The sequence below is a fragment of the Zophobas morio genome, unplaced genomic scaffold (genome assembly GCF_036711695.1).
Source record: "Zophobas morio isolate AGI-343-1 ecotype UQ-CSIRO unplaced genomic scaffold, CSIRO_AGI_Zmor_V1 ptg000041l, whole genome shotgun sequence".
NCBI classification, from domain to species: Eukaryota; Metazoa; Arthropoda; class Insecta; order Coleoptera; family Tenebrionidae; genus Zophobas; species Zophobas morio.
The window spans coordinates 5,199,224-5,218,128 of NW_026972146.1; the positions used below are offsets into that span (position 1 = coordinate 5,199,224).

The window sequence follows — 18,905 nt, forward strand, 5'->3', positions numbered from 1 at the left end:
AAGCATAATGTCAAATCATATATGTTCACTGAAGCGTGTAATCAATATCTCCAAGTTATCTTGGCTCTTATATATGATTGTGGAAAAGCTGCAATATGTCTGCTGCGATTTTTTGCTCCCCACTCGAAACAATCAATCCCTCTTGTAGATATAATTAATTTGGGTCCGGAAAAAGTGTAAGCGGAATGGCTGCGATGGCTCGGAGCGCTCTGGTTAGATTTAATATACTCAACATTGTTTGCGTTCGTAATAATCGAGCGACCTTTAATATATCGTCGTTAAATTATGAAAGCAATTCGTTGCTCGAGTTATAAATAGCGAAATGAATGCCGACATTAAATAAATAGTGCAAGTCCATTGTGAAAAGATAAAGCAAACATACGACTGTTGAGTTGGTGTTTGATGTTTAAATGGGGGGCTTTTAGACAGGGAGCGGAGTGATAGAAAGGCAAAAAACGAGATGTAGTCTAGCTAATTAACTGCCAGAGAGTCGGGGGGGATCGATACACCTGTTTCCACTCTGTAAATCAAACAATTTCAAAATTTTCCGTCTTTGACATCCCCCATAACCTGTCCATTTCATTAATGCGCGCAGACGTTCTCCGCCAATAACAGTACACATTACTTCAACTAAATTTGACGTCATCAAACCGAATTTACTTCAAGTTTGCTATAAATAACGCCTCTGTAACATGCGAAGACGTGTCATTTCTTTCACATCGCCGATTCGCTCAATACAGACCGTCAAACGCCACTGGTGTACGAATTCCAGTGGCGGAGCGAGCGATTGCACGCACGTTCTGTGATCTCGTTGCATAACAGTGTTCAACGTTCGGTAAGAAAATTTCGTTTGACCAATCGTGTACGAAATCCATTAGCGCATTTTCGCACTACCTCGGCGCGCGCTTGGTTGCATACCCTTTGTAATGCTGCTTGCATAACAACGCCCCGACTTTAATAAAAAATCCTCGAACCCCCTGCCCATCATTCCGCCGTTAATCGCCGTCTCTCGTGCCACATTCCCATGAACTATTTGTCGAAAGTCGATTTAGCGTCGTAACATTTCTCTTCGGGCCACTCTCAAATTACAGCCAGAAAGCACTTATGCAAACCCGTACCCAATCAGTCGTTCCAATTAGTAAAACTTGTTGAATTTTGAAGGACGCGCGTCTCATCAGCTTCCCATTAAGCGAGAACGATCCTCTGAAAAATAGCGCCGCGTAAATCTGACCAAAAAAGCTCTTGTAAACATCGATTAGAGTTTCGTGTTACACGCCGCCACTGTATTTCATGTCGCTACCGGAATTACTGTCAAAACTTGTAATTAAAATTGATGGGACATTCGCATTCGAGAGAGGGATGTTCGCTTCGATTATCTATTGGAGCACGTGTTCGGGAAAGTTTTAAAGGCGCGTTTTATACACCACGATGGTGATGATGATGATGATATTACATAGAGGTCGCTCCGGGTTGTGCTGCGACTAAATTGATTTTTAAAGATACGTGCTCGGTCCGTTATAAATTGTACCTACAACACTGTCACGAACTTTTTCCTATTAATTTACTCTGTTTACGTGCCGCTGTGTTACTTATTCGCGAAATCGATACCCCAGTGACAGTAATTACGACGCCGCTGGCTGAATTCACGATATTAGAGCGCGATTAGGTCGGGAATGGCTTAACGCGTGATAAAGGCGGCGATTTTCGGCCGCCGCTGATCACCTTCCGCACATCCAAAACTGATCCTCGCTGCCAAACGCAAAAAAATGAAGTTGTTGAAGAAGATATAGAGCATAATATCATATTATACATGTATACTATCCTCAAACATATTTGGCGTTTATGACTTCACACCAATTTGACTCCCATTATAATTCAATAGGCCGTCACAACCGGATGTCTTAAACCCGCTCACCGATACCTACCTGTAAAGACCTTTTCGACGTGCCAGGGACGGTCGAGACGCGAAGGACCGGACTCAGAGTAATTTTGTTTGTTAAAATTTTCAAATTTCAAAATTTCCTTACAGAACATGATTTATACTTTGAAGAAAATTACACAAAGACACAATTATTAGAAGTGTTACACACTCGAAAATTTGAGAAACAATATAAAATAGATGCTATGGCGCGAGATCGTGGATTTAGGGTGATTAGACTTCCGCCGTACCATTGTATATTTAACCCCATCGAACTAATCTGGTCGCAAATGAAAAATAATATAAGAAGGAATAATACGGCACCAAAATTTAGTAGTGCAACAATTGACATAATTAGGGAAGAAGTTTCCAAAATAACTGCCGAAATGTGGGCCAATTGTGTACGACATTCCACAAAAGAAGAAGACCAGTACAGGGCACGGTTGATAACACCGTTAATTATTAATTTAGAAGAGTCGAGTGATGATGACAGTGACTATTTCGATCAATAAATAAGCAGTAGCAGTTAATAAGTAAATAGTTGTGCTGTAATAAAAAATGATTGAGTACAAAGTTACTTTGTTTTTACTTAAAATAAAAAAACTCGAAAGGCGCAGTTGTCGGTAAATGCAAAACTCAGTCCTGCCCTGTGCTTTTACCAGAAAAGGTGTTTTCAGGTAGGTATCGGTGAGCGGGTTTAAGACATCCGGTTGTGACGGCCTATTGAATTATAATGGGAGTCAAATTGGTGTGAAGTCATAAACGCCAAATATGTTTGAGGATAGTATACATATAGAGGTAACCGGTGTGTGGGAGTACTCGATTCAAGCGGCTTCGGATGAGTTCCGGGAAGAATTTCCCAACAACATTACAACGATGTGTGATGAAGTTTAGGCGAATCTCGTCTCTACAAAGAAAGGAGGAAAGTGGCAGGTCGAAAGATAAAAGACTCCAGAAAATATTGGAAACGTTAGACATTTAATGAGGCAGACCCCTACAACATCCACACGACATTAGCGCAGAACATTTCATTAGAGATGTTATTACCAGCTTTTCTCCCGCTAATAAATTTCCAAAATAAACTACAATGTGACGATTCTTAGTTGCGTTTAGACTTTAATCCTTTAAAGAGTAAATAGTCCCTACATATGGAAGCCAAATAGGTATTAAAGAGAGAATAATAATTAACAAACACAAGAAATTCTGTTTCTAATTGAGCGTTACGGGTAATAGAAATCGACGTAGAGTAAGGAATGTGATGTAAGCTGGAACTAAATATAGGATCAATAGCTAAACAAATGTCGGCTGTTCGAATTTTAGATTAACATCAGGAGCGGGACTGAAACCCACGCGTGCGTTGGCGCTCGTGATTAGCGACTTATTAATGCTTTCTTGTGTCGGAATTTTTATGAAACCGAATTCGAATGCAGCTTTCGCCGATCGCCGTGGTAGTGCATGCTTTCTTATCGGTATTCAGTGCCGCTGCAGCCCGTGGGTGAGAATGCGAAAAATCGGGTTCAGGTCGGCGTCCTGGCCTGCAGGGCACGTCAGGAGCATCTTGCCGGTGATTTGCGATGCTGACCGTTGCATCTGCGGTGACGTCACAGATGCTAACGACGGTCCTGACCAGCTTGCGAATTCTGGAGTAATTTGCATCGGCGGAAGCTCGCCGGTAGTGAGATGTACGTACACAAACTAACCCTCGTCAATTTTTCGGCGCTCCGGTGTCATATTGTAATTCCGTCGTATAAATCGTTATTGTTGAGTCTGAAGGGTGCGTCCGCTGAATTATTATGGCGATTTGAATGTTTATGAGCCGTCCATAAAAAGCTCGAAATATATCTTGCGACCTATGACCGTCTTTTAAACCGCTTCCGCACATAAATCCCGCATGACCATAATTAATTCCCGATTCGCCGCCGCCGCGTCACGGCCACTCGAACGAAACGCGTCGCGCGGCTATTTATCGCCGCCTTTAGATAACTCATAATTAAATGCGGGCTTATCTTATTTATTGCTGGAAATGACCCATTGACTAATGGGTTCACCTTTTATCGGGCCGTGTGCAGATATAGCGTGCAGGATATCGGAAGGCAAGGAGCGTCTGACAGCTCGGGCAACCCGAGCATCCATCACCGCTGCAGATTTACAGCTAATTTGCTACACAATGTTTGCGACATGCGAAATTAACTGGCTATTGTCTGTTACGGCCCGGAACAGCTTTCCGGAATCGTTAAAATCGACGCTCTAAGGCACAATTCACACTTAATGACGCGCGTGATGCGGCCGCGGAATGCAGCATGACAGATGGCCGCCGAACGGACAAAAGCGCGACCGTACGTCCAGCTAGTAGTGGGGCTTCTGGATCACTTTTCGGTGGGAAAGTATGAAGGCGTACCTAGGGGGTTGTATATATTTACATCGCTCGATCTGGCGTTAATCTCCGCGCGTCTAAGCTCCGGTCGTTCGCGTTATTCATTCATACCCGAATGAAAAATTGAGTGTTTGTATATTTCATGTTGCAGTGTTCTGAGCCTCGGTGTGTTGGCCGGCTTTTCGCCGATAAATTCAGGTAAGTTATTTGTAGAACGTCATACGTTGTTTATTCTGGAAATGGGCGAGCGCTCTCGAGTGCAGTTAGTCGCCAACAAAGTCCTTTGTATTCGTCGGTTACTTTCTTAATAAAACCCTGTGTTGTCACTCGGAAATGGCACAATCACTATTGGTCGCGAGGGGTTCCAATTGAAAGCGTATTCTTTCTGAAAGGACTCCATTATCCTGCGAGCGTCCTCCGTCTCCCCACACATACGGATTCCATCAAAGAAACATCAGCAGCTGCGGTTAATTGACTCCTAGGCGCAGGGGCGGCGATAAAAAGGCGATCTCGCTATCACTAATTACTTTAAAAGCCCGGCCAAAAAGAAGTAAACACAAAGACAACATGGAAAACGCGACCCACTACTGTCACTCTCACGTGATTGGAGCGAGTCGCGGCGCCGGTTCGAAGCCCGACCTGAAAAAGATCGATTTTTTCTTTGGGTCGCGATAATTCACGAGGAACACGTATAATTGTCGGAGTAATTGACGGCGGATTGGTTTAAAACGCGGATCGCGACTTCGGAACTCTCCAGCGTCTTGTTGTCTCCCGGCGCCGTCTCCGCGTTAATGCTCTTACGACTCCAGCCGTTTTCATTAATTTTTTCGTGCGCGGTTCCCACGGGACGCCACCTTAATCTCGTATAATTGAATCCCGAACGTCATACGGGTCATAGGAGTGGGCGAACGGTTCCGACATGCACCTTGTTTACGACTTGGAAGTGAATGTCTACCCTTGAGCTCAGGCTTTTCCCAGGAGGCAAAATGGCGCATACCCACTCGGCAAGAAATAAAAACACAAATAAAACCTGACAGCGGAGCTCTCTAAACTTTAGTCCGTAATACCTTTACTCCAGCTAGTTTTAATATGATCGTGGGACGCATAAAGCGAACGTCAATCCGAAGACGTAACAATGTCGGCTTATGTCTAATGCACGACGCCGACGAAATTGTTTGCTTCGGTAATAATCGGGAACGCGGATTTAAGAAAGCTAATTCTTGTGGATGAGTGCTTATTAAAATGCAAGGCGATGGCGAAGATGCGCGCATCGCATTTCCGACGGAACAAATTTCAACGGGGAACTTAATGAATGGTAAACAAAGTTTAGAGGAATATATCTGGGAGGATACGAGTCTTGTTAAATATACGCGGATAAACGAGCCTTTGTCCTCTTACAACGCCGGTTGTTGCCATAGTTTTATCAGCGTAATTCTTACGTAACGGGCGCCGCGCGGAAGCAAACTTCTTGATAAGCTACAAAAGCGATCAACCCTTGTTTAGTTCGGGAAATTTTGATAAACTGGCTGAATTATATCCACAGTTTCGCCACGTCCGCGCGCCAACCGCAGCCCCGAACTGACCCACTGACCGAATTCGCCGACTCAGCAGGGTCCACACAGACGCGTTAATACCTTCTTTCGGCCGGATCTGTGGCCCTCCCTCGGTTACGCTCGCCGACAGGACAAACAACTGCATAAAGTTGAGACCGAAAACCGCACGAGGAAGTTTCCTATCGCTCGACCAGATATTACTCGGTGTCGATTAGTAAAGAGCCGAGCGATGTCTCCTCGCAACGAACAATGCAATATCGTTCTTGTTATATGGAACATTATATAGAGAAACATAAATCACGTCGAGACAAATAACCGCAATTGCCAATTGAATTCTGACGCGGTAGAGATATCAGAGGATATTTCGCATTAATTATCTAAAAGCAGGTGCTTGTCTCGACTATTAATAGCGAAATTAGAGCTGAGACGTTGCAACGGGCTCGGGTGCAGTCATTGTGGAAGTACCGTGCAACTCCACACACATAGTGCTTACGTGGTACATTGATTAAATACATATAGATAGACCCATGCTATTGTTTGGAGCGAACAGGCCAACGGCCGGCGAACAAGAGATGGCGCACCAACAGTCGGCCGTCAAACGCCGGCGAAAAGCTTGGACACCAATCGCGCGCGTAGATAACCCAAATCGCAGCAACAATACATTTAATAAAGCTACCACTCGACAGAGGGCGACGAAAACAATGTGTAAAAATCTCATAGTAAACATTTATATAATTTGCAACGTTGCCAGATGAGCCTAGCACAACTTTGCCGTTATTTCTAGTCGATTAGATTTTATTTCGTTTAAAAGTTTCTGGTGAATAAATGGAATTATTATAATGAATAAACAATACAAACAAATTATTACTTGTTATTTTAAATACTTGTTAGTGTTGATGAAAACATAAATGGTAATTAAAGTTATTCTAAATACGGTCCGGTCCGGTAGCTCAAATTTTACAGTACGAGTGATATGTTTCAGGACGAGTAGGTAGCCGAGTCTTTAATTTCGAAACGAGTACTGCGAAAAGAGTTACCGGACGTATGTTGTTATGTAATTTATTTCATACTGTCAACATACTTTTTTATTCGATAATATTATTATTATTTTGAGAAAAAATCCCAATCGAGTCACTTTTTCTGACATCGTTAGCAACCGCTCTTTGGTAAATGTTTTAATTTGTTTATTCGTGCAAATCAGCATCATATGTTTAAACACATAGTACTTATAACACTTTACAGGACTTATTGTTTTGTATAATCCGACTCGATGGACGAATGTTTTGTGCAATCCGTCTCGAAGGACCAATGTTTGTGCAACTCGGCTCGTCCTACCAGTATTTTTTGTAATCTGGTTGATACGACAATGTGATACCGAATTGTACTTTGATATTGCTCCAAGGACCTTTGTTTTCTTGCGTGCGAGATAATAGACAGCGTTCGGTTTCGATGTTTAATACAGGACGGTTACAGAAGTACTAAATTTACATTTGTATTTACAATAACAGGTAAAGCAAAAGAGACCCAAAAGGGTCAGTGGCCGCTTCCGGAAATGGAAGACTTGTCCTTTTTGGCCACGGAGGTAGAAGAGTGTCTCTTCTACCTCCGTGTTTTTGGCTCAATTTTATCGGACTTGTCCGTTTTTTTGATTTTACCGGAATAGTTCGATCCAGTAAAACGTCAAACTTGACATAGTATGAAGTAAAATAAATAAATTTTATGATGTAAATACAATTAAGTGTATCGATAATTCGCTACTGAAAATTTATTGAAATATAATTTGTGTTAAAAAAAGGTTTTTGTGGTTTTATGGTTTATTAAATGTAATTAAAATAAATAATATCAAGAACTTGTATTATATATCAAAAACATTCATTGTAAATAAGAAAATTATGTAAATAAACCATAAAACCATACAAAATTTTCCTGCGACCTCTATTCAAAATCCCAGTTTACCAATAGGAATTAAGGCACAAAGATGTTTCACTGAATTTATTACCGATTTTTCAAGAAAAGTATGCTTATAAGCCTATAAGCGTCTAATGGGTTAAAACAACAAATAATAATCACAATTTATTTGTTTTATGTGTTCATTACAATAATCCCATTTATTTACCAGAAACTTCTAAATGAAATAATATCTGGTTGACGAGAAATATCCGCAAATTTGTGTTAGGCTCATCTGGCAACGTTTTCGGTAGGTAGGTATCAATGGAATAATGCGATTAGGTATACTGACCGTTTTAAGGAGTGCTCGTCCAATAGTGCGTAAACTAAAAGATTTGGTAATTTTCTTGGAAGAGTTTGTTTCTTCAATGAAAATTTATGGTTTTTAATTCTTCGGCCGCTTGAAAGTCTCGCCATGTGAAAATAGATTATTTGATAACCTGTTTCGTAATAATTGTAAATACGAACAAAAGCATATTTGCATATTCTAAACAACTGGCCATATCGATTCCAAACTTGTACAGATATGTTTTTTATTGTTTCTGTTTTCAATGAAATAAATTTTATTTGCAAAATACTTAATGTCTAACGACATATCACGCATACATACTACCCCATTTACTATATTTTCAATCTGTGCATTTTTCGCTTCATTCGTAGGAGCCAAGTAAGAAGTATCAGTGAGACCGGCGGACTTTCAATAGCTCGTAAATGAAAAGATTTAGTAAAGTTTCCTAGAACAGTCTGTCTCTTCATAAAAAAATTTAGACATTTTTACTATGAAATATAGGTACAATACGCTATATTCCACTGTTTGTTTTCTTTGAGATGCGACTAGTTCTTGTGCCGAAGTGAAACACCAAAAAGTCTAAAGTCCGGAAATCAGAGTTAATTTTAAAACACATACAACGACTTCTTTATTTATTTAAATATTGTCCTGTAACGTCCTGTGACGTGGAATGGAGTTTCTTAATGTACAAAAGTATGTTAGATAATAACCGAAAAATTTTCTTGATTAAAACTAAAGGAAACACAATTATTACTTGGAATAAAAATAAAGAATATCAAGAACTTGTGCTATGTATTAAAAATATGTAATTTCAAATAAGTAAATTATGTTAATAAACCATAAAACCACAAAAATCTTTTTTTAACACAAATTATATTTCAATAAATTTTCAGTAGCGAATTATCGATATACTTAATTGTATTTACATCATAATAGTTATTTATTATGCAAGCGGTTAAAGTGAATGTTTAATGAGCGGCCAGTTTAAGGCGAGAGCGGCGTATGCCGCGAGCGCCTTAAGACCACGAGTTACACATTCATTTTAACCGCGAGTGTAATACAAACTTTTATTCAATTTTGACAACCCCAAGTCCCAAATTGTGAAAAAATTGGTGATTCAAAGTTCACATTCGAGAAACGTCAGAATTGACAGCGACCAAATAAAAGTTTTATATGCGTAGAATTTAGGTTACAATATCAGGTGTGTGTGTGTAGTATGTGACTCTGGCGACGGTGTTTGTTTATTTTAAACAAACTAAAATTATGGAAAAATTGCAAAATCATGCAAGATTCCAACGGCAAAACTTGCTCCCAAAAAAAGAGCAAATCAGAAAGTGTATCAAAAGTTCCTTAGATGGAAAGAGCAGCAAGGCATTGGAGAAATTACAGAAATGGTAACCATGGTTTTAAAACAGCAAAATAAAAATTTTTTTTCACTAGCAGCCTGGACGCATGCAAATGTCGACTCATTTAGTGGTAGCAAATTCAACTTTTGCTACCACGGGTTCAAAAAGAAAAATTGAGGTTATGTACGCAATGTTTGATGTGATTATTTCTTAAAAAATGAACAAATGTGTGCTACAAACATTACTTGAGTATACGCATGGTAGTTGGTAGACGGTAGAAGATAAAATGATTAACTCAGCGACAAGTATAAACGGTTTTCTTTGTGTTGAAGATTTAGATCAAGTTTGATTAGAAATCACAACAAAATCACGTTGCGTCAAAAAATTGAACGTTTATTTTTCAGTTTATTGTCTTATGGTTTCTACTAGTGAAAAAAATAGTATATTAACCACGGTTGTAAAGCCACTTCTAGACCTCGCGCTTAGAGCCCTCGACGCTGCGCGTCTCGGGTTCTAATTTGCGCTCGGTCTAGAATGCTTGGCTCTGCAACCTTGGCTAATAATATACTATATTTCGCTAGCGGTTTAAAAATTTTATGGTGCTACCGAATAAACCAAAGCTTTAGTGGCCTACTGACGGCAAAATAAACGTTTGTTTACATGTCAAAATTGAATAAAATTTATTTATTTTACTTTATACTATGTCAAGTTTGACGTTTTACTGGATCGAACGATTCCGGTAAAATCAAAAAAACGGACAAGTCCGATAAAATTGAGCCAAAAAGGACATTTTACTCTAATAATAGGACTGAACAAACATTTTAGGTCCTAGCGGCTCTCACCCGTACTCTTTCAGCCCAGGTTTCTGGTTCTTACCGCGTAGGTGCCGCCTGCTACCGCTTACGTAGGTCGTACTACCGCGTACGCAGGCCGTGTTGCCGCGTACGGTTCGGTTCGGCGGTTGATTTAGTGGGAAAAGTGTGTCCCGCTTCGATGGGTATTCGTGATTATCGGGGCCCCTTGTGGCACGACGGCGCTGAGCTCCCTCGCTAATTAAATTCGTATTAATTTCTATGGATTGCCGTTGTATGTCGGGCGCGCGTCTCTGGGGGCAGAATTCGTCCGAACACGGCCCAATTCGCACAAGAGCTTGTGTATAAGTGGCGGCGGCGGTACTAATCCAGCTCGCATCCCGACTTCGATGAGCTGTATAACGCAGAAAGTTCACCTCATTTCCCGGGGGCGGATTATCTTCGACCGCTTTTGATTACCGATCGGTGTTCGTTCGGCGAATGCGCCGCCCCATATCCACACACGCTTTTTGCGCTACATTAACATATTACAGCGCGAATTTCTAATGCAGCGTTCAGTGTAAACGGTCCGCATTAAAAGGGGCCAGCGTTTTTCGGATGCGAATTCCTAGTGTTATTCGATACGGTTATTAATGGTATTTGATTAAACGTCAGCTGCACTTGCAAGAAATTAATTTCGAGGCGGTCGGGAAAAACAAACCGTTTTGCAGTGTTAAAAAAACAGGAAGGGCTATTATGTGCGCGATTAATTTGGCGCGGTATTGGCGGAGGCGAAATCGAAAACCAACACTGGTTTTTCGCGATACGTCAGGAGCGGGATAGATCAGATTAGGGGATAATGGCGGACGGGCGGCCATTTTCGGCACGGACAATGCCGGAGAGGCTGTAAGGACACAATAATAACTTTACAACGTTTCAGTGCTGCGGAAGCTTAATCGCAACTATTGTTTGGCATGTATTAGACGTACGCTCCGGCGCTTCTCGTGATGCCAGAATTTGCGCCCGAGTTTTTCATTAAGACTCGGTTAAAGCGCGGCTGATCTTTCTGAACCCTCGTCTCGGTGTTATCCTTTGTAATTGTTATTCAAAGAAACATATCTCCACGGCCTGTAAGATCTCAAATTTACGTCTGTTTATGACAGCACAATATGAAACCCTATCCGGCTTGCGTAAGGTACATATCTCATTTCATTATAAAGGACGCGTGAGTTACGCTTCTCCGAGCAGCCATTCTTATTAACACGCTCATTACTTACGACTAGTTGGGCCACAGTTACGACCGTCCCACCATCCCCATTATCTCCGATGAAACTGGCTCGTAACGAGCCTGGAACGAAATTTCATAGACATTCAAACAACCCTCTCTAGCGAAATTTTTGATCTTCTTCTCCTCGACGGTTTCATGACTTCCGCCGATTTTTTATTATCCCGGCTTAAAACAATCCCGGGGCTGACGGCGACAGCACGAGACATTCGCCGAGTCCTAATGTCTGAGCAGAACGTCGGAATATCCAGGAAGTCCTTATAAAGTTCGTTGATAGGAGCACTGATAAGTCCCGACTAGTCGTGCACATTCTTGCCGCTGGAAATAGAAGATCCGACACGGTCGTTTCAACTTGTACTGGATTTAAACCCGCCGCCCCTAATGAATGAAAATAACACAGATGTTGCATCGGAGGCAGCCTTCTAATTATAAGCGCTTAACCTAGCCGACAACAAAACGAATTAGTGTCAGCGTAAATATCGGCGCTGTTTGCGGGCTTAATTGCCCGATTTTCGGGGTATTTTCGGAAAATGATCATGTTCGCGAGGCGCCGAAGCCCATATTTCCATCGGCGCTACCCGTAAAGATAATAATAATGATAATAATAACGACGATGAATGGAAGAGCGAAACAAAGCAAGGTGTTAAACAGGGGCGCGTAATGGCGCCGCTGCTCTTTAACATTTAAATGTACGGGGGAGATTGGATTCCGAAATGGCGGCACGTTCCGAAATGGCAGTATAACGCATTTATTAAAGGGATATTGAAAAATCGGGATGTACGCGAAAGACACGGGTTTTACGATTAAATAAGCGGGTTTTGGGTCCCATCACTTACACATGCGTCACCGAACGAACGGTACTTGTTAAGGGACACCTTTCTATCCGAACAGGATAAACCATAAATATGAAATAAAACGTGTTCCGAATCACACAGAATAGTGCCATTATATGCAATTAAAACGGAACATTCTAGTCACACTGACACTTCGTCTGACTAAGATTGACGACCGCGTGTTTTACAGTCGGTTCCGCTAGTTTCTTTGCGGGAATGTGTGTCAAATGTGACGGCGATACTTACTAGATAATGCATTATGATGAAAGTCGACGTATTTGACTGACAAACAAATAAAAATCGTAGTAAAACTATGTATCACGGCGTGGTTTCTTATGGTAATGCGCGATATTACGTACAGAAGCTCTACTTTGTAATCGCTAGCCGCATCTTTCGTGTTTTAGTGGATACAGTGACGAGAAATATGGTAGAAATTTACAACATCAGCGTCCAAAACAATATCGCTCTCTTAAATCGCCCTCTAAAATATATTATATGGTAGAGCATAAAATATTATCACTATTTATCATGTAAAGTGATTTACGATGCACTGACTAAATCGGCTAAAACATTCCAGATTACGGTGGACGAACGCTGGCGTACTCAGTATACTGGTGTTCCTTTATGTGTTCACATTTTGCTGCTGTTTATAAGTGCAAGTGAGGCTTTCACTGCATATCACATTTACACGATATTATATCATATCTCGTTCTACTGGTACCTGGAGTGCCTTAATCCCTCTCCTTCATCTATTGCAAATATTTTAGCTGTTCCTCGAAACTAAATCAGTCAGAAAATTTGCAGTATTATGAAAACCGTATTTCTAGATACTATAAATATAACAAATTTTGTAACTCCATGAAAACTAATATTGTTTAAATAAACAATTATTAAAATAATTATTAAGGTACTTTGCTTCCTAATCCAAAATGAACTGGATATGTTGCCGCTCTAAACAAGAGTAATTAGTCAGGTAGATATTTTCTGGACCGCAGTTAATGCCATGGTCAAGGAGAGAAGGTGACGTGGACCGCAGTTTTCCGAAATAGGATGCTCCTTTTCCAGTCATTTTGAAATAGTTCAATTTTGAAAAAACACACAAAAAATTGTTCATATGTTTTTCCTCCTGTTGGAAAAATTGCCCGTTGAAAGAAAAAACATTCGGATAAACAAAAAATAATTTTCCCGGGAGGTGTTCAGCATTGAAGGTGTTTAAGTGGTGGATTCTCTGGACTCTTGCCGTATAAATTACGATTACAGCTGCCCTTAACTAACTTTCAACGAGTTGTGTTCCGTGTCCGGTGGCCTGATCGTTAGTGCACAGTGTCGTGGACTGGAGATTAAATATTACATGACCAGTAATGTAATAAGCTAATCAGGACGTTTAAAATGCACGCTTGTGCCCTTTTATTTCAAACATCAAAGGAAAAAAACAAGGCCCGTAATGTCAAACGGAATTTAAGACCTCATTAACGTTGTGAAACAAACAAAAAGGGTGACAGGATCGGAAAAAATGGGGTAGACGTAATTGGAGGAAAAGATAATTCCGCATGATGCTGGTTACATAAAATACATTTAAAAGTCATTGTTTGTTGCAGAAACCTTCTCGACTGGATTAGACTAACTGACAAACCTCACCGTATGGTAGAATCGTCAAAATTCTCAACTCTGGTCCAGGTCGGGCGTTCACTAATCAATCATTGGTAGAGGAAACTGGTCGAATTTACGTATATGTGGTTCGACTGCTACTGTATGCAAAATGCTGGCGACAATCGAGCGCTACGCCAGTGTTGGTTATTTGTTTCCGTTTTTTTTTTTTTGGTATTGACTTATCGCTCGCGAAGTGCACAAGTGCACGAAACTTCCGTCCGAACTGCAGCAATCCGTATCTGGTGCCGTCACATTTCTTCGAACGTGTTCGCCGCGAAGTCGAGAAAGAAGTTTTCGCGATGTTATCGGAACGCAGATTAATATGCAGGGGTTGTTGACTTTTCTAATTGCGAACGGTAAAAATTTACGATACTGAATAAATAAAGCAACAGTCGGGGCAGTGTTTCTTTTTTAATTATGGCGCGATGTCAAACTTGGAGAATTTTAATTAAAAATCCAACTCGCTAATTCGCTGATGATGTCCCTCAACAACAATTTGTTGTATTTCAATTAAAAGCCCGACATTAATAAAGTTGCGGTAAAGTTTTTCCAAACAAACCGCTCTTTTAATATTGTAAGGGCGCCGGTTCGGTTTTTATTACTTTTAATCAGGGCTGGCGCTCGGAATTTTGGGCGCCGCAGCCGAAAAAATTTAATTTTTTAATTAAATTCCTTGTTTGCTTTTTTCGGCTTTTTGCGACCGGACGAACTTATCTAATTTTCAGTCCGAAGTTTGGGAATTTCGCTATAAATTTCCCGGTGCAGACAACGGCCGGATGCAACTATCGCTTTGTTTCGTTTCCTTGCCATTCATCATCGTCTGGAAAAATTTTGCCAGGACGCTCACTTATCGCCAGTTGCTGCCAGAATTAAAATATCGACTGGGGGCGGCAACACCGAAAAACCCCGCTCCATTGTAAAAGCACTTTATGCAATTTCATTGTAACTCGATGTAAATTTTAAATTCCGACATTGATTTCCTTCTATTGAACTGAATAACATATTGAAATTCTAATTTGTCCAGACCGTTTTATATGCGGACTCCGATTACAATTGCATTTTCAACTCAATACTATTAATTATTACCGATTTGCACTTCAAACGGGTTCCACCAAGCAAAAAATAAACAACCGACAAATTAATTCCAGCTCCGCACGTGCCAGCACCGGATCAAAGCAGAAAACTTGCAACGAAAAAAGTGGTACTTGAAAGTTTATACTTATTTGTATTACGAGGGCGGAAAATGCTTATTTTGCTCTTGTGCCGACACACGACGAGCTGGTAACAACCCACGGGAGAAAGAACACTCTCTCCCACATACTTTTAAAGACTGTGTATTTCTTAAAACTTCGCTTTTCAACAGACCATTCTAACAAAATTTATTCAACGTTATTCGTAAACACTTTACAGTAATCGGTACGACGTTTCATGGACGAGAATCGTCCATTTTCGTGCTCCAGCAACTGTGAAAATATGAAATCAAACATTCGTCAAAATCGCCCTTTACAATACCTCCTCCAGCTATCGCTCCGTTGAGGTAATAAAAAACGAATAAATTCGTTCCGCCCTTATTTTGCCACTCATCATCCGCATTCCGTGCCCCCAAACTCCCTATCGCTGTCCCGAAGCCGCCATTCTCAAACGGGAGGTTCATCTTAAATGCAATTTTGTTTTTGATCTTCTCCACAAACTAAATTAATATCTTGCGGGTTTGAGTAACTTCCAAATATTTATCCACGGCGGTTTTTGTAAATCCCTTGAAATCCAAAGCCGCTCTTCTAACAAAATTTAATTGTCTTAAAAGTTAAAAGACCCCAAAAATCGAGCTGGAAGCACAAAAGCGGAGCAATTATTCTTCTTCCTCTCTTTATAGGACGTTATGTAGGCGGAAACCGAGCAACAAGACACAATTTCGCTTATTTATCTGTAGGGTTTTGATGTTGACGTTTCGTTTACACGACTCCGCACAAAATGCGTAAGTTTGTTCGAAAACAAACCGACGGCGTGGTGCGGTCTCTTTCTAGCACGTGGGTGGGAGTTGTCCGCTCTACACACATGAGGAACACACCAGAGTAGCGAACGTCGCCTTTATAGCATTTTGAAACTTCATATAATAATGATTTAATTAGAGTTTTTCTCGTGTATCAAAACACGGATTGCATTACCCAGCCTCGTGCGTAATGTATTTCATTACACACGGAACACAAAAAAGGATAAATTACCTAATGAAACGGACTTTTATTTTGAAACTTCATATAAACTCCGATGAATGTGTGCCTTGATGGCCTCGCAGGACTTCCATTAGCAGCCGTATTTCTCCAAGTGACAGCCGTCAAAGATGTGCGTCCATTAGGGCACAGCGCCATCGGTCGGTGACCCTGCACTTTATGCAGGAATCATTTGCGAAATGTTATTACCAACTATGAACGTCTCGCCAAGAGCGCTCTAGTCTCATTATTCCGATATTTATGTCGAAACACTGCATCAAAATAAGTAATCGTGAATGCAAGCTTTAATGAAAAAGCTGTGGAAGTCTTTGGTGGAGTCCACTTAATGGAAGAATGCGTTTTATTGGTGTAAAGGGAGACATGTGCAGTGGTATTTAGTAAAATCACGCATGTAAACGGGAGTGTAACAGTTTTGTTCAAGTTATGTCCATTACTTTGTGTTCTTCGAGCCGGAAAGCAATGAGGAAGGTAGTGCGGAATGGAAACAGGACAAATGAATTTAAATTCGCGCAAAAAGGGAAAACTTTTGGTTTGTTTGCGTATTTTGATAAAGCGTGATGCTGGATGCGGTTTTTTGATGTAGTGGCTTAGAGCAGTATGTAATATGTAGTTGAAGCGGCTTCATTGTTTTGATAATTGCATTTCAGGTTTCTGTCCACCATATATCAAAGTTAATTTTTTTCATTTTTTCTGTACGTTTTTGTCGTTTCAACTGTATTTTCTTAAAATCGCTTGGAAAAATTTTGTTGACTTGTTGGGTGTTAACACGGGGTGGAATTGTCTTTATGAAACGTAAATATTTTTTCCAACCCCAAAGTTCGCGTTTTATTGCATGTCCAATAAAAATTGCTTCGTTTTTACAGCACCTTCCGTGTTGATTTAAATTTACATCAAAACGGAACAACATAAACATTTCGGTTAATGTTTTTAAAATCAAGCTTTTTATTATTTTCGAGTTCTTATCAAAGCGCCCCTACAAATTCCCATTAATCAAGAAAACCCGGTCTTATTCTTCCCGGATAAAATCGGACACGCCACGTGTTAAATGGAACGTTCCAAAATGTCGCCGTTTTTTAACTTTAAATCTTAATTAAATACAGAAATAGCTTTATGGGCGCCATTTTTCTTGGGAAAACGGGGGCGCAGATGAGTGATGGTTGACCTAGTGTGCGTAAATAACGTGACGTAGGCACCATCCCTTGCGTGGGTGGGTAATTATAGGAAAATGGATTGGTGTAAACTTAGCCGACTTCCGAAAGTTGTTCATTTAAATCAGCTGAATGGGAGTTTTTAGTTTCTTTAGCACTTTCATCCAAAAGGAGGAAGATGTTTTGTGCTTTTGTCATTGTTAGGAAACTCACTAAAATTGCTTTCGGTTGTGCAAGTTGGGCGCTGTTATTTAGACGTCTGCTGATCCGTTTGTTGCGCGAGAAATGTGAAACTTAACTCAACGTATATTTTACTAAATTTATTTGAAAGAAAGCACTTACCATTTTACACTGTACTATACACCTAATATGTTTTTACTCCCCCACTTTATATCGAGCTTCTTGTCGTAATTCTTGTCAGTAATTGCCACGTTTCTAGTTTAAACTGTGCTATTTAATACTGCGGCAAAATTAATTTCAAAACGAGCTTTTCCGTTGGGCCGCTGTTTTCAACGAGAATTATGATGGACTCGTATATTAGGAGTCAAGCTTGGCTTTTTGATATGTTTGTTGGGTTGTTCGTGTTCGGCTTTGCCGTTTGGAATCTCCTGAATGCGGCCCTGTTGTCGAACTTCTCGGCGGCGGGCGTAGGTAGTTCATTAGTCGACTTGTCGTCGATACAAGCAACAAAGACTTGTTTACGTCGAACCGTTGGAAAAGCCGTGACGTCACGGCAATTAATCGGATTTGTGGTGAAACGCCATGCAAAATGCAAACAAATCCATATTTCACCGACTACGCCAAAAACAGTGCAAAAAGCGAGTTTTGTGCAGCACAATATCCCAGATTGTATTTATTTATGCTTTTCCACTATTATATTATATTCGGAATAATTTATCGCGCCGATTCAGTTTATTTATTGTTTTGTATTGAATCGGCGCCCGGATGCAGCTTGTGAATTAAATATGAGGATTATCGTGGTGGGGGAAAAGTGCCCGCTTACCTACTCAGACGTCCATTAGCCGGCGCGAGGATTCTGGATAAGGAAACGTTGCTAAACCAACAACAAATTGCGGAATATATGGCTCGGAATCCTCCAGAGATGGCAGAGTTCATCTGGCAAAAACAGTAGCCACGATAATAAAAAAATCCTTAAATAACACAAAGAACGGGATCCTTCGGACCTAATGGCGATCTTATCTCGCGCCACTTTACAACCGGACGGTTGCATGCTCGCCCACATTTCACACTCTGCGGCCAAATTTAATTGCGCCGTGTTAATTAATAATGATCCGAGTTTTCGATCGATCCGCCTGCAGGGGAGTCGGAAACTTAAAATTTTCGGAGCTATCGGAAATTGGATCTGAATTTTTAACTGCACCGGCTATGCTGCAGAACATTGCGTGGGTACAAATTATATGTGGCCGGGTACGGAAATTTAAATTGAATCCTGACTAGCATTTTCTTGAGCGAAAACTGATAAGAAATTTGAATGAAAGTGGAGGGAAATAAAAAGTTTACAGCGGACTCGTAAAGTATGGAA

At 40.7% G+C, this 18,905-nt stretch overlaps 1 protein-coding gene across 7 annotated transcripts in view; it reads left to right on the plus strand.

Moving 5' to 3' along the window:
- The window catches only part of Ten-a (Tenascin accessory), a 250,510-nt gene that overhangs the window by 43,991 nt on the left and 187,614 nt on the right, over positions 1-18,905 (plus strand). Inside the window, exon 3 of one of the 7 annotated variants that reach the window (XM_064071908.1) lies at positions 4,444-4,490. The exons of the other annotated variants lie outside the window; for them this stretch is intronic. The gene's annotated coding sequence lies outside the window, so the exon portion shown is untranslated. The remainder of the gene's footprint in view (positions 1-4,443; positions 4,491-18,905) is intronic. 7 annotated transcript variants of the gene reach the window in all.